Source organism: Anabrus simplex, chromosome 1 (genome assembly GCF_040414725.1).
Source record: "Anabrus simplex isolate iqAnaSimp1 chromosome 1, ASM4041472v1, whole genome shotgun sequence".
Taxonomy (NCBI): Eukaryota; Metazoa; Arthropoda; class Insecta; order Orthoptera; family Tettigoniidae; genus Anabrus; species Anabrus simplex.
Genome location: NC_090265.1, coordinates 537,517,868 through 537,534,021, shown reverse-complemented (window position 1 = coordinate 537,534,021; position 16,154 = coordinate 537,517,868). Strand labels below are relative to the sequence as shown.

The 16,154-nt window shown below is 37.2% G+C and overlaps 1 protein-coding gene across 1 annotated transcript in view; it reads left to right on the top strand.

Annotated features, from left to right (window-relative positions):
- LOC136869107 (DNA repair and recombination protein RAD54B) overlaps positions 1–16,154 on the top strand; it is a 329,880-nt gene that overhangs the window by 292,995 nt on the left and 20,731 nt on the right. The gene's annotated exons all lie outside the window — the stretch shown is intronic.

Genomic DNA, 16,154 nt, shown 5'->3' with positions numbered 1-16,154 from the left:
CTATTCCAAACTCCTTCAGATTTTCATTCCAAATGCCCAGTCTCCTTTGTATTTCCTTTTCTCCTTTTTCCCAGATCACCACATCATCTGCAAATACCAAAGCATTCACTTCATCACTACTGATACTCTATTTTACATGTTTTATGATTTCATCCATCAATGTAATAAACAATAATGGCGACAGTGCACTTCCTTGCTTGAGACCTTTTTTTGTATAAAATGTCTCAAAGTCACCACTCCCCACTTGTACACTGCTTTTACTCTCATGATACAACATTTTTATCTTGTTAATTAATGATTTTGGTACATTCCTTTTCAGTAGGCATTCCCATACATGTTTTCTTTTAACTGTATCATAAGCTTTTTCCAAATCCAAAAATACGATTATTTCCTTGTTCCTTTCCAGATGTTTTTTCCATTATCGTTCGCACTGTAAATATCAAGTCTGTTGTTGATCTATTTGGTCTACAGCCATATTGTTCTTCCTCTAACTGTGTTTCTATTATATCCCTCAGTCTTTTGTCTATGGCTTTCTCCATTATTTTTAACCCATGTGATCATAGGGTTATACCTCTATAATTTTCACATTTCTTTGTATTTCCTTTTTTTGAACAGTGGTACAATATTTCCTTGTTGCCAATCTTCAGGTATCCTTTCATCCTTCCATATGGCATTGAGGGTTCTGTATAGCCACTGTTGTCCAATGCTTCCTGCTGCCTTAATCATATCAGCATTGACTTTGTCTTTTCCACTTGCTTTACCTTTGATCATTGCTTTCACTGCCCTTTCAAGTTTCAACCATGTTATTGGGTTCTCTTCTTTTTCTCCATCTATTACTTCCATTTTCTTATCTCCTTCTTCCTCTGAGCAGTCATCCTTATTATAAAGATTTTCAAAATATTTTGCCATCACCTTCTGAAGACACTTTTCGTCATGTACTACATCTTCCCTCTCTAATGCCTTGATTTTTTTCTTGGTTTATTCTTTTCGATTTTATTACCCTGCATAATAGTTTCTGATTTCCTCGACTATCTTGCTCAATTTTGTTCGTAAACTCTCCCCAACATTTCTCCTTTATTCCTTGATATTCCTCTTTACTTGTAGTTTCAATCTTATGTATTCCACATGTAATTTTTCTATCTTATTCTCATCCCTCTGATACATTTTCTGCTTTTCCTTACCCATTTCTTTCTTCACCTTGTTCATTTTATTTCTTTTTTATTTTGTCTGTCCACCACCGTGTCTCCGTTCCCTTAACCTTTGCTTTTGTTTTTCCGCATACCTCAATTGCTGATCCCACAAATATCTGTCTTAAATTGTCGCACTCTTCTTCTCCACTTCGTATTTCCGTGTTAGGCAACTTCCTTTTTATACAATCTTGGAATGCCATTCTTTCATCCTCCTCCTCCAATTCTCAAATTCTGATCTTTAGTTTCTTCTTCAATACAATGTTAGGGATTTTTACTTGTTTTAATTCCACAATCAATAATCTATGATCACCTTCCATACTTTTACTGGGGATTATCTCCGTATTCATGCTGTATCTTCCCCATTCTCGGTCTGTTATTATAAAATCAATGAGTGTTCCATACTGTCCATCCCAACTATATCGGCTGATCTTATGGCTATTCCTCTTCATAAACCATGTGTTCTTTATTATCAGGTTATTTCTGATATGAAAGTCAAACAGTTTCTCTCCATCTTTATTTCTATCACCGTACCCATGTGGGCCCAGAATATTATATATACCATTCTATCGGTTCCCACATGAGCATTTAGATCTCCCATTATCATGATCCCATCTCCAACAATACGTGTTTCCAGTTCATTGAGGAACTCTTCTTCAGCTGAGAATTGTAGTGTAGATACAGTATATTAGATAGTATCTTGCCTGTTAAATTCGTGTGTATTTTTGTGCAAACGGCAGGTTTCATTTCTATTACAGCATAGTAGGACATAGTAGTACTAATATTAATCTGTATACGTGTTTAACTTTGTTGGTAATCTTTGAGTACCGTACCTACCGGTAATTCTTGCGAATATCTAAATTTAGGCCTAATTGGAATTTTCATTTCTATTTGTGCTTGGTAAGAAGCTAGGATATGTCCAAACGTAGTTTTAACATTATTGTAGTGTAGTGTAGTAACTTATTAGAAATTAGAGTGCCTATTCTATAATTTTGAGTAGTTTTGCGAATTTCGAACTTTAATGGTAATTTTCTTTTTTTGCTTGGTAATAACCTGTTGTAATTAGAATATGTCTGAACGTAGTTTAAAATTATTGTAGTGTATTGTAGTATCTGTACTTAGTCTGAACGTAGTTTAAAATTATTGTAGTATATTATAGCATCTTATTAGAAAGTAGTGTGTTTATTCTATTACTGTGAAATATTTGTATAGTATAGTACCGTTTCTGTGGTATCTGTAGTAACTCTCTTACTAAAATTCTGTTGTTGTAATTAGGGTAGACTTAACTGCAGTTAAGAATTGTGTAATTCTTGTGTATTATTCTGTTTCCAGTAATTAACAGCAATTTTCATCGTGTTAGCATGTTGTAGGAATAAAAATAGTACAATTAAGTAGTATTTGTAGTGTAGTAGTGACCTATATTAAATAACTTACTGTCATGTGTTCTTTGTGAACTAACCTAGACTATATTTCTTTCCTTTAATTTTTATTTTGCACAGAATAAGTTATCTTATTTTTCATTTTCTTTTCATTATTTAGTAAAAAATGCCTAAGCAGTGTGAGTGTAGGAACTGTGGGTGTGGCCAGGCATTAAGGAGTATGAGGGAGGAGTTGGAGAGCTTGAGGGAGATAATTAGGATACTCTCAGAGGACAGGAAGGGAAGTAGGCCTCCAAACAATGTACAGGATACAGTAGGTGAAATAGAGGGATTGGAAGGAAATGGGGGAATTGTAGAAGACAGGTGGTCTAATGTTTTAAGGGGAAGGAGATTGCAGGCTAAGGGCTCCATTCAGGATCAAAATTCAGGACAGGTGTCGGTGAGAAATCGGTACGAGTCACTGCAGGTAGAACAACCGAGGGAAGATGAGGAATAGGGAACTGTTGCCGAGAAGTTTGGAAGTAGGAGAAAGGGAAGAGGTAGGAAAGGGAAATGTGGAGTAGTGTATAGGAAAGGACAGGTGGAACAGGGTCATGGGATGGAGAAAAGGGAGGAGGAAGTAGCTTCTGCAGCTGTCAGGAAAGATAGGACTGACCAGGAGGGGAGGGGATCAAATGAGGTGGGTAGGGTTGAGGCTCTGGTCATGGGGAATTCTATCGTTAGACATGTCGGGAAAGTGTGTGGAGGAAAGGGTACCAGGGTAGAGTGTTATCCAGGAATTGGGTTAAGACAGATGTTGAAGAAAGTAGAAGAGAAGGAGGAGGGAAAGGAGAAGGTGGTAGTGTTTCATGTTGGTACTAACAACATAAGACAAGCAGGTATAAGTACCAACATAGTTGGGGATGTGTGGGATCTGGTAAATGCAGCATGGATGAAGTTTAAGGAAGCAGAGATTGTTATCAGTGGAATACTGTGTAGGAGGGATACTGACTGGAAGGTGATTGGGGATTTAAATGAGACTATGGAGTGGGTATGTGGGAAACTGGGAGTGTAATTTCTAGATCCTAATGGGTGGGTAGGAGATAGGGATCTGCGCTCAGATGGCCTTCACTTAAACCGCACTGGTACATATAAGTTAAGAAATTTGTTTAGAAGGGTTAAAGATAATAAAAGAATCCTTACCAAAATCCAAATAATACACATAATTTCAACGCCCATATGCCATTATTCACGCAATAGCTATAAGCAATGCGACATCTCCAATCCGATTAGACAAAGCTGTCAATAAACCCGCGTTATAAGATTTAACATTTTGATAATAAATAACTAAACAATAAGAAACAAGTCCTAATCCATCTCAACCTAAGGAAACAGGGTGCGCTAGGCAGCGGTGTTAAGGGAACAGGGAACTGGAAATCAAGTAGGGATGACATAAAACTGTTAGTGCTCAACTGTAGAAGTATTTTAAAGAAAGGAATAGAATTTAATAATTTAATATATATTTACTTATCAGATATTGTAATAGGAGTTGAATCATGGCTGAGAAATGATATAATGGATGCAGAAATTTTCTCACGGAACTGGAGTGTGTATCGTAGAGATCGGATAGGAAAGGTAGGAGGGGGAGTATTCATTCTCATGAAAGAAGAATTTGTAAGCTACAAAAAAGTTAAAGATGACAAGCACGAAATTCTAGGGATAAGGCTCATTTCTAAAGATAATAGGCAACTAGATGTCTTTGGAGTGTACAGGCCAGGAAAGGGTAGCACAGATGCTGATTCAGAATTATTTGATAAGATAATCTGCTATGTGGGAAACAATAAGGAAAGGAACATGATCGTAGCGGGTGATCTCAATTTACCAAATGTCAATTGGGAAGGTAATGCGAACGACAGGAAGCATGACCAACAAATGGCAAATAAGTTAATATGGGAAGGGCATCTGATTCAGAAAGTGATGGAACCAACTAGAGGGAAGAATATTCTGGATGTGGTGCTGATAAAACCAGATGAGCTCTATAGGGAAACCGAAGTAATAGATGGTATTAGTGATCACGAAGCTGTTTTTGTGGTAATTAAAAATAAATGTTAAAGAAAGGAAGAGATTAAAATTAGGACTGTTGGCAGTACCATATGGCTGATAAAACAGGCATGAGGGAGTTTTTAATAAGCAACTATGATCGGTGAAAAACGGTAAATAAAAATGTAAACAGACTCTGGGATGGGTTTAAAGCAATTGTTGAGGAATGTGAAAACAGGTTTGTACCCTTAAAGGTGGTAAGGAATGGTAAAGATCCACTGTATTATAACGGAAGTAAAGAGACTAAGAAGGAGGTGCAGGTTGGAAAGAAATAGTTAGAAATGCCTGTGGAAGTAAGGTGAAATTGAAGGAACTTATTAGGAAATTGAATCTAGCAAAGAAGTCAGCTAAGGATAACATAATGGCAAGCATAATTGGTGGCCACACTAATTTTAGTGAAAAATGGAAGAGTATGTATAGGTATTTTAAGGCAGAAACAGGTTCCAGGAAGGATATTCCAGGAATAATTAATGAACAAGGGGGGTGTGTATGCGAGGATCTTCAAAAGGCAGAAGTATTCAGTCAGCAGTATGTAAAGATTGTTGGTTACAAGGATAATGTGTAGATAGAGGAGGTGACTAATACTAAAGAAGTATTAAAATTTACCTATGACAGCAATGGCATTTAAGATACAAAAGTTGAAAACTAGAAAAGCAGCTGGAATTGATAAGGTTTCAGGGGACATACTAAAGACAATGGGTTGGGATATAGTATCATATCTGAAGTACTTGTTTGATTTTTGTTTGCATGAAGGAACTTTACCAAGTGAATGGAGAGTTGCTATAGTAGCCCCTGTATATAAAGGAAAGGGTGATAGGCATAAAGCTGAAAATTACAGGCCAGTCAGTTTGACATGCATTGTATGTAAGCTTTGGGAAAGCATTCTTTCTGATTAAATAAGATGTACCCGTGCTTCGCTACGGAATTCTACACTGTATACAGAATTCTAGGTTAGGTAGTGAACACGTTGTGAGCAAGATTGTATTAAATTGATGATAATGATGCTTGTTGTTTAAAAGAGCCTAAGATCTAGGGCATTAGCCCAATATTAAATTGCATAGCTCTTAACGTTACCCTAGAAATGCAACAGGGAAGTCACCAAACGTCTTCTCATATGAAGACTGAGTTAGAGAATTTTCATTGTAATGGTAGGCCCGCTTGCGTACCATCAGTCACAATCATGTTGGGGAGTTTTCATTATAATGGCTGACATTCACTCTCCACCTGCCTTTTTACATCCTCAAAAAGACTGTCTTGGTGGTTTTACCAACTGGAATGAACATAGGTCATTAAAATAACGTCAGTAGGAATGGCACAATTAAAGGCAATGCTTTCATATGAAATACTTGATCAAATGAAAAACCTCACATTTTCTCACTTTTAACGAACAGTACTACGCTGCCGATCTAACAGACCAAAGTTACAGAGCTGGAATGACCAAGCCACAGACAGCCGTGATCCGTGAACCTTTGTCGTCTTATTTTGGGGAGGGAGGGCCGAATAGTGAAGAGTCCCACAGCAAAAACTATTCCCTTCTACTAATGTTTCCTAGGAGTACCCGATGAGTCGGAAGATCTGAATTCACTACACTGGCGGCGGAAAAATCTATCTGACTTGGAGGCCAATTTTTTCTCCAAGCAGAAACCCCCTGTTCACTGCTAACTGCGCTAATACTAAGTGAGCCTCTGCCTTAAGTGTCCTCACTACTCATTCAGTAGGGATCGAACAGCTGGAATATTATGATGAACCAGTGTGATACGTACCAGCAGTATGAGAAAATGTATGATGAACAAGAGGAATGGTATGCTAAAGAGGAAAGATTTATAACTCCCCAGCTATTTCCCGCCAATATTCAGTCAAGCTGTTATACTCGGTACGCAGCAATAATTCCATCTATCGGAGTTGAGTGGCAGCATAAGAGGGAAAGAACATCACAACAAACAATGGTCAACGTAACGTTAATGCTGATCAATGTTATGCGCTTTCGATATTGTAGGTCTTCACATTTAGTTTTCTTCAGACTCTGAAATACCACTTATCATATTCGGTACGTTAAAACTAAATAAATCATAACTGATCGGAAATTGTATTCTCTATAATTTTTGTTTTGTAGTACTTTTCGATAGGACCAATAACATAAGTACATAATTTTTAGGCGCCTTCCCTTAAACTACAATTTTCCCAGGGTGAATAAAATTGTTTATAGCTTAGGCTGTAGTTTCTTATTCCCCGACTTTATATACTGACTAGCTGATGTACCCCTGCTTCGCTACAGGATTCTCAGAAAGACTAACTTTCTGGTTTTCCTAACTGAAGTAAACAAAGGCCATTACAAAAACATCAATAGGTACTGTAAGTAGCGATTAAAAGCAATGTTATTATATAAAATACTCGATCAAATGAAAACCTGCACGGTGCCGATCTAACAGTCCAAAGTTCCAGAGCTGGAATGACTAGACCGCAGACAGCCGTGAACACTCCTCTGCCATAATTCACTTAAATATGCACACTGATCATTCCAATCAGTGCCTCAGAGTAGGGATTGAATAGCTCGAATGCTATGATAAACCAGTGTGTTGCCGTGCTAAGTGGCTCAGACGGTTAAGACGCTGGCCTTCTGATCCCAAATTGGCAGGTTCGATCCTGGCTCAGTCCGGTGGTATTTGAAGGTGCTCAAATACATCAGCTTATGTCGGTAGATTTACTGACACGTAAAAGAACTCCTGCGGGACTAAATTTTGGCACCTCGGCGTCTCCGAAAACCGTAAAAGAGTAGTTTGTGGGACGTAAAACAAATAACATTATTATTATTCAACCAGTGTGTTACGTACCAGTAGTATCAGAAAATTTATGAACCAGAGGAATGGCAAGCTAAAGAAGAAAGTTATCTAACTCCCCAGTTACTTCCCGCCAATATTTAAGCAGGCTGTTACACTCGGCACAACCGGGCGAGTTGGCCGTGTGGTTAGGGACGCGCAGCTGTGAGCTTGCATCCGGTGGATTGGAACCCCACTATCGGCAGACCTGAAAATGGTATTCCGTGGTTTCCCATTTTCACATCAGGCAAATTCTGGGACTGCAATTAAGGCCAAGCCCTTTCCTATCCCATCGTCACCATAAAACCTATCTGTGTCGGTGCAACGTAAGGTAAATTTTAAAAAATACTCGGTACACAGCAGTAATCCTATATATCGTAGATGAGTGCAACAGAAGACACAAGGTCCACCACAACAAACAATGGTCAATGTAATATTATTGTTGATTAGTTTTATGAGCTGTATTGTAGGCCTTAACCTTTAGTTTTGTTTCAAGTCTGTGATATTAGGGCGTCTTATAAAATTATTTATAGCGTAGACTGTAGTTCCTTATTCTCCGACTGCACATACTGATTTACATTAAATTCTGTTTACCCATGTTCTCTTGATTTGGCACTGATATGGACTTAGTAACAAAAATCCAAATTCATGAATATCTCTATGATCATAGCCGGTACGCTAACAATGCATACGATATAAATTATCGGATATATAAAACTGTATAACTTTAGTTATATAGGCCTAGTATTTATCGATACGACCACCAATAACATAAATATTTGAGAATTACATTTTAGGCCTTCCCCTAATCTACCATTAGACTCAGCGTGAATAAAATTAATTATGGCCTAGATTATAGCGACTTATTTCCCGACTTTTCATACTGATTTTCTTTACGATAGGACCACTAATAACAAATAGTTGAGAATTTAATTTTAGGCTTTCCCCTAAACTACAATTTTTCTCGGTGTGAATACAATTATTTATGGCCTAGATTGTAGTGACTTATTCCTCGACTTCCCGTACCGATTTTTGTTAAGATAAGGCTATTAATAACAAATATTTGAGGATTGAATTTTAGGCCTTCCCCTAAACTACCATTTCACTCAGCGTGAGTATAATTATTTATGGCCTAGATTATAGCGACTTATTCCCCAACTTTGTATACCGATTTTCATTAAGATATGGTCACTGATAACTTAAATATTTGAGAACTAAATTTTAGGCCTTCCCCTAAGCTACCATTTCAGTCAGCGTGAATAAAATTATTTATGGCCTAGATTGTAGTGACATATTACCTGACTTTGTATACCGATCTTCATTAAATACTCTTCTGCTGTTTTCTCATGATGCGTGTACATACATACAGACAGTCAGACAGACAGACAGACAGACAGAAAATACGGAAACGTAAAACGTGCATTTCCTTGTTACTGTGGGCACGACTGATACAGAAATACCTTCCTTTTTAAATTCTGAGCAATGTACAGACAAAACTCTTATTTTATATATATATATATATATATATATATATATATATATATATATATATATATATATATATAGGCTATATACACATGTTTGCAAAATTAATAAATGGTTTGACAGAAGGCAGTTTGGGTTTAGGAAAGGTTATTCCACTAAAGCCCAACTTGTAGGATTCCAGCAAGATATAGCAGATATCCTGGATTCAGGAGGTCAATTGGACTGTATTACAATTTACTTATCTAAGGCATTTGATAGGGTAGATCATGGGAGACTACTGGCAAAAATGAGTGCAGTTGGACTTGACAAAAGAGTGACTGAATGGGTGGCTCTGTTTCTAGAAAATAGAACTCAGAGAATTAGAGTAGGTGAAGCTTTATCTGTCCCTGTAAATATTAAGAGGGGAATGCCTCAAGGCAGTATTATTGGACCTTTATGTTTTCTTATATATATCAGTGATATATGTGAAGAAGAGGAATCAGAGATAAGGCTTTTCGCAGATGATTATATTCTTTACAGGGTAATAAACAAGTTACAAGATTGTGAACAACTGCAAAATGACCTCGATAATGTTGTGAGATGGACAGTAGGCAATGGTATGTTGATAAACGGGGATAAAAGTCAGGTTGTAAGTTTCACAAATAGGAAAAGTCCTCTCAGTTTTAATTACTGCATTGATGGGGTGAAAGTTCCCTTTGAGGATCATTGTAAATACCTAGGTATAAATATAAGCAAAGATCTTCATTGGGTAATCACTAGAGACGGGAATTATAGGCACGAATAGGTTAGAATGCAAACGTATTTCACCAAGGCGCAGGTGCATGTTACCCGCATGACGGTTCTGCGGTGAGATTTGCATATATATTATCGGTCTGGACAAACAGAACCCCAAAAATTTATGGAATTCCCCGACATAACTGTAGAGCGGCTGGATTACACTTGCGCCTTCTTCAAATACGTTTGCATTCTAACCTATTCGTGCCTATAATTCCCGTCTCTAGTAATCACATAAATATGATTGTAAATAAAGGGTACAGATCTCTGCACATGGTTATGAGAGTATTTAGGGGTTGTAGTAAGGATGTAAAGGAGAGAGCATATTTGTCTCTGGTGAGACCTCAACTTGAGTGTGGTTCCAGTGTATGGGACCCTTACCAGGATTACCTGATTCAAGAACTGGAAAAAATCCAAAGAAAAGCAGCTCGATTTGTTCTGGGCGATTTCCAACAAAAGAGTAGCGTTACAAAACTGTTGCAAAGTTTGGGCTGGGAAGACTTGGGAGAAAGGAGATGAGCTGCTCGACTAAGTGGTATGTTCCGAGCTGTCTGTGGAGAGATGGCTTGGGAGGACATCAGTAGACGAATAAGTTTGGATGGTGTCTTTAAAAGTAGGAAAGATCACAATATGAAGATAAAGTTGGAATTCAAGAGGACAAATTGGGGCAAATATTCGTTTATAGGAAGGGGAGTTAGGGATTGGAATAACTTACCAAGGGAGATGTTCAATAAATTTCCAATTTCTTTGCAATCATTTAAGAAAAGGCTAGGAAAACAACAGATAGTGAATCTGCCCCCTGGGCGACTGCCCTAAATGCAGATCAGTAGTGATTGATTGATTGATTGATTGATCCTTCTTTTCCTTCCACAGTACATGTTGTCTGTGGAGCATACACCTGTACTATCTTCAGTAGTTCCTTGTTTACATGTATGTGCATTATTATAATTCTTTCATTTAAATACTCAACTTCAGCTATTGGTTCGACATTCTGATTCACTACAAATCCCACTCCATTTCTTTTCTCTTTCCTGTTTTACCCATCCAGTACAAAGTATACCCCTTTCTTAGTTTCTTCATTCTTTTCCCTTTCCATTTTACTTCACTTAATCCCAGGATGTCGAGTTTTCATCTCTCCATTAGGTCAATCAATTCATTTTCCTTCCCATTCATTGTTAAAATATTTCTTGTTCCAAATCGGGCTTTGTTCTCTGATCTAACACTTGAACGAACATCAGCTTTACCATCATAGTGTGCAACTGTAGTCAAAGACTTGTCAATTCCATTTCCATTTTTAAACTTCCATCCAAGGCTTGTATTGTAGTTGAAAGCAAGTACAAATTTACTCATCTGCTGACCTAACGCAATTGAGGATTTTCTTTCGGGGTTTACTCCCTTAGCCTTTGAAGATCCCTCTTCTCCACAAGGCAGTGGTTTCCTCTTCTAATTTTCCCTAGCCGGGCTGAGTGGCTCAGACGGTTAAGGCGCTGACCTTCTAACCCCAACTTGGCAGGTTTGATCCTGGCTCAGTCCGGTGGTATTTGAAGGTGCACAAATACGACAGCCCCGTGTCAGTAGATTTACTGGCACGTAAAAGAACTCCTGCGGGACTAAATTCCGGCACCTCGGCGTCTCCGAAGACCTTAAAAAGTAGTTAGTGGGATGTAAAGCAAATAACATTATTATTATTATTATTATTATTATTATTATTATTATTATTATTATTATTATTATTATTGTTGTTGTTGTTGTTGTTGTTGTTGTTATTATTATTATTATTATTATTATTATTATTATTATTATTATTATTATTATTATTATTATTATTATTAATTTTCCCTAGAGAGGATGGGTTGCCTCATCCACCATCTTTGCCATTCCAAAGGTCTCCTTTACCTAAGATGCTGTTAAGGTCTTCACCTGTAACCCTGGGCATGGGTTCCACGTTATACCCTGTGAGACTGGGTCGCTGCCTGAACTTAGCTCTCCTTCACACCGGCCTACTGATGTGGAGGACCCACCCCTGCAACGTGGATGCGCCAGACAAGAATTACTCATGTGAATGATAGGGAAGATAACCCTATCTCCCTTGAGCTGGATTAATGGTCGTGTATGATGCCACAACCAGTGGTGCGAGGTAATATTCCTTAATCGGTTTAACTCGAGAACTTGATGGCTGAGCTCTTTTCTTATTATACTTGAAATGGCATTCCCCAATATTTGGAGTAGCATTCCGTAATATTTTTCTTCTACTCCTTGCAATCGCTGAAAAACAAAACACTAACAATGTAATTTGTTACGTTGTTAAAATGAAAAGTCAGCTCATTTAAAATTTCACAAAAGCATTAATAAATTATAACATAGTAACCTAAGCATTTATTATTTATTATGGGTACTGTGTGTTTGGATGTTCATTTAAAGAACTATCATTCTATTTCCTGAAAGGACATTCGACGATACAGAGCATTGTGCATGAAACCTCTAACATAGTTAATGCCTACACCTAGTGTGGAGACATGGGTTGGCGTAGCTCGTTTCGACATGCTGTGGAATTTACCTAACTGATGGGGAGTATAGATGGGAAACATATTCAATTAAAAGCCCTCCAAATTCAAGTTCTGCTTTTGTGAGCTATAAAGGATTATTCTCCATAGTGTTGGTAGCTGTAGCAAATGCGGATGACCTGTTTGTGATTGTGGATATTGGTGAATACGGACAACACAGTGATGGACGTACTTTTCAGTACATTGGATTTGAACAAGCTATGCAACAAGAACGTCTTCATTTACCTCAACCAGCTCCACTACCTGGAGAAACACAGAATATTCCTTATTATTTTGTAGCAGATAAAGCATTTCCACTTAAAAGAAATGTGATGAAGCCTTTTTACTCGGAACCAGTTAACAGATGAACAGAGAGTATTCAATACTAGACTATCTAAAGGACGACAATCCGTTCAATGTGCTTTTGGTATGCAAGATCGTAATTCAGGGCCTGACTACGTCCATATGTTGTGACCCTTCAAAAGATGGTGTGATAATTGAAGCAGTGTGCGTATTGCACAGTGTTATACAGAAGTATGATGGGACATTTTCAAGACTACATAATGACAGTATTAAAATAGGTAATCCCATGAACATACAACAACCGAGAAGCTAACACCAAAATACATCAGGGATCTTTACAAATACTTAACAGAACATGGCCCCATTCCATTTCAAGATAGGTATTGCATGGAATGAACATCTGGGTCTTCTGTTGTTCCTACTAAGAAAAGTGTAGCCTATTCATGCTGTGTAGTATTTTTAAGCTGATAATAAATTATTAATATACTTACCTGCTTCGTTTAATTTTTCTTGCGATCGTTTGCCATGCTTTGTCCTGTACACTACTATTAGAATAATCTGAGTGATTGGTTATGGCCCACTGCTAGTTGTTGCTTTTTTGTATTCTTTTCAGTCACGTTCACGTTTGGCAAGGCATTCTCCAACACTACCTTTTCTTCTTTTTTTAGACATCGTACATACAGCTACTATACTTTATGCAATAGACAAAACTTGTTATTCTACACTTCACATCTATATAACCATAGAAAACCAATCATCAAAATCTGAGATGTTCCTTCCTAGTAAAAACTACTTAAAAAGTAACAACAATTAGCAATGGGCTATCACACATAACTTCACAACTAGAGTTTAGACAACGTGATTGTACTTCACAAGTGTTTGACTGGTGCAAACAGTTTTAATGACCCATTTTACTATGATATTGATTCAGAATAGTAGAATTAGTTTGTGAATTTTTGAAGACGAGAATAGTGACATTTTAATAATAGTGAATGTTATTTTAGTTATTAGTAGTATGATAAAGATGATACATACAGTAGATCGAAACTAGTCCTGTAATGTATTTTTTTAAATATAAATACATATATTTATCAATACGGGAAAATTAAACTAACATCATATTATATTATGGGGTGGTAACTTAAAAAAGAGCTTCCTATTAACTTTATTTATAATTCTGTTGATAAAATCTATACTGAACCCATTAAACTCGGCATATATATTGTATCTCCTCAGACTGTTCGGCCGGAGAAAGAGGCAATTTAAGAGCTCGGTATATTAAATAATAGACCTCCTTTTTATGACTAATTGGATGCAGCAAGTTATTTTTAATTGTAATCGGTGAATATGTTGACTTTCCTTATACTTTGTCTTGACCTGTGAACTTAATATTCTTATCCAAGAATTAAGATATTGGAGAATGTTCTGATATGGATTTTTTTTTTTTTTTTTTTTTTTTTTTTTTTTTTTTTTTTTTTTTTTTTTTTTTGCTAGCGGCTTTACGTCGCACCGACACAGATAGGTCTTACGGCGACGATGGGATAGGAAAGGCCTAGGAGTTGGAAGGAAGCGGCCGTGGCCTTAATTAAGGTACAGCCCCAGCATTTGCCTGGTGTGAAAATGGGAAACCACGGAAAACCATCTTCAGGGCTGCCGATAGTGGGATTCGAACCTACTATCTCCCGGATGCAAGCTCACAGCCGCACGCCTCTACGCGCACGGCCAACTCGCCCGGTGATATGGATTTAGTACCAATTCTTTTCCAAGGCCAGAATTTCGATCTCCCCAGTCAACACACTGAAACTACCAGATTCCAACAATGCTTGCAACATTTTTCAAGTAAGGTCATTCATATTTAACTTTGAAGAAAGATTGTTTACAAGAAGTGTTAAACTACCTTATTAAATATGTGTATATTTGTTCTCCAGTGTTTTCTCAACAGTTCAAAAGGAACTTCCGTTTTAAATATGGTCAGCAACAATGGACATGGATTCCGTGCAAGGCGTTATGCCAGACTTGTCATACTTCAAGTTATATTTCATTTCTTAATATTGAAGACAACAAAAACAAAATTATTTTTTGCAAGAAGTGGGCCATTTTATATAAATAATGTATATATAGTCCTTAAAAGGCATTTGGGCCCTTCAGTTTTTTTTCGATTTCTGAGTTTTGTAATCTACCACATGATTTTAAGGCTGATGAAGTCTCAAATAGAGATGAAACATGTCCGTAAAGAATTTAATATGTTTTTAAATTAAATAGTTCACTTGTAAAGTGATGTGTATTGATTGGGTGGACCAAAATCTAACATTGTTTCTTAGTTTTAACTGTATCAATATGAATCTAATGATGTTTGTAAACTGTACTGGCTATTTCTAGCCGAGTGCAGCCCTTGTAAGGCAGACCCTCCGATGAGGGTGGGCGGTATCTGCCATGTGTAGGTAACTGCGTGTTATTATGGTGGAGGTTAGTGTTATGTGTAGTGTGTGAGTTGCAGGGATGTTGGGGACAGCACAAACACCCAGTCCCCAGGCTATTGGAATTAACCAATGAAGGTTAAAATCCCTAACCCGGCCGGGAATCGAACCCGGGACCCTCTGAACCGTAGGCCAATACGCTGACCATTCAGCCAACGAGTTGGACAAATGTGAAATAATATGGAAATATCAACAGAAATTAAATAGCATACCGGTATTCTATGAATAGAAACATATATGTATATTACACAAAGGTTGCCCAACAGTAATGCTAGCAAGATACTAACTGATGAAATAACTATATTACAATTTTTCTACTTAGACGTTTCCTAATTATAAAATACTAGGAATAACAACCTAACTATAGAAACATGTAGTTACACTAAATACACTCAGGGTGGTCGGAAACAATGTGAACTGGGTATATGAGTCTTACTGATAAATAATTTGATGTCTGGTGCTGTTTTCAATTTGTCAGCTGTTGAATTAACCAATCAGATCACTTCGCAGGCAAATTCAAATAGGTTTTGCAAGGCGGAGTTGCTAAATATGCACATGGCTTAAGATCAGCTTTATAGCACTCATCAAAGAAAAATAATTTCGCCTGTGGAGTTATATGAACACAGACTTCCGAGCTGAGAGTACCGCACCATAGCAAGTGTACTGTGATGACATCGGCTGAAACCCATGGTGTGTTTTGTTTGATGGTGATTTCTTGGTTTGGCTCTCAACCCAGTCTAAGCCATTTGCAAATTTAGCTACACCGCCTCGCATAGCTCATTTGAATTCGCCCGCAAAGCGATCTGATTGGCTAACTTCAGCAGCCGATAAAATAACAACATTGTGAGAATTCAAACTTTTTTTTTCAAATTATTTATCAGTATGACCAACCCTCTAATGCTCATATTTGACCATGCTGTATACAGACAGATACCTTTTGTTTTTAAATATTTTTAAATATATTCTACAAACAGAAAAAGCAAGTAAGATACTATCTAATAAAAATAGCTACATTCCATTTCTAAACTGCACTTAAGCCTGTCCTAATTGCAACAGATTAATTGAAACTCTCTGTTATTTCTAGATAATACCTTAACCAAACCACATCACT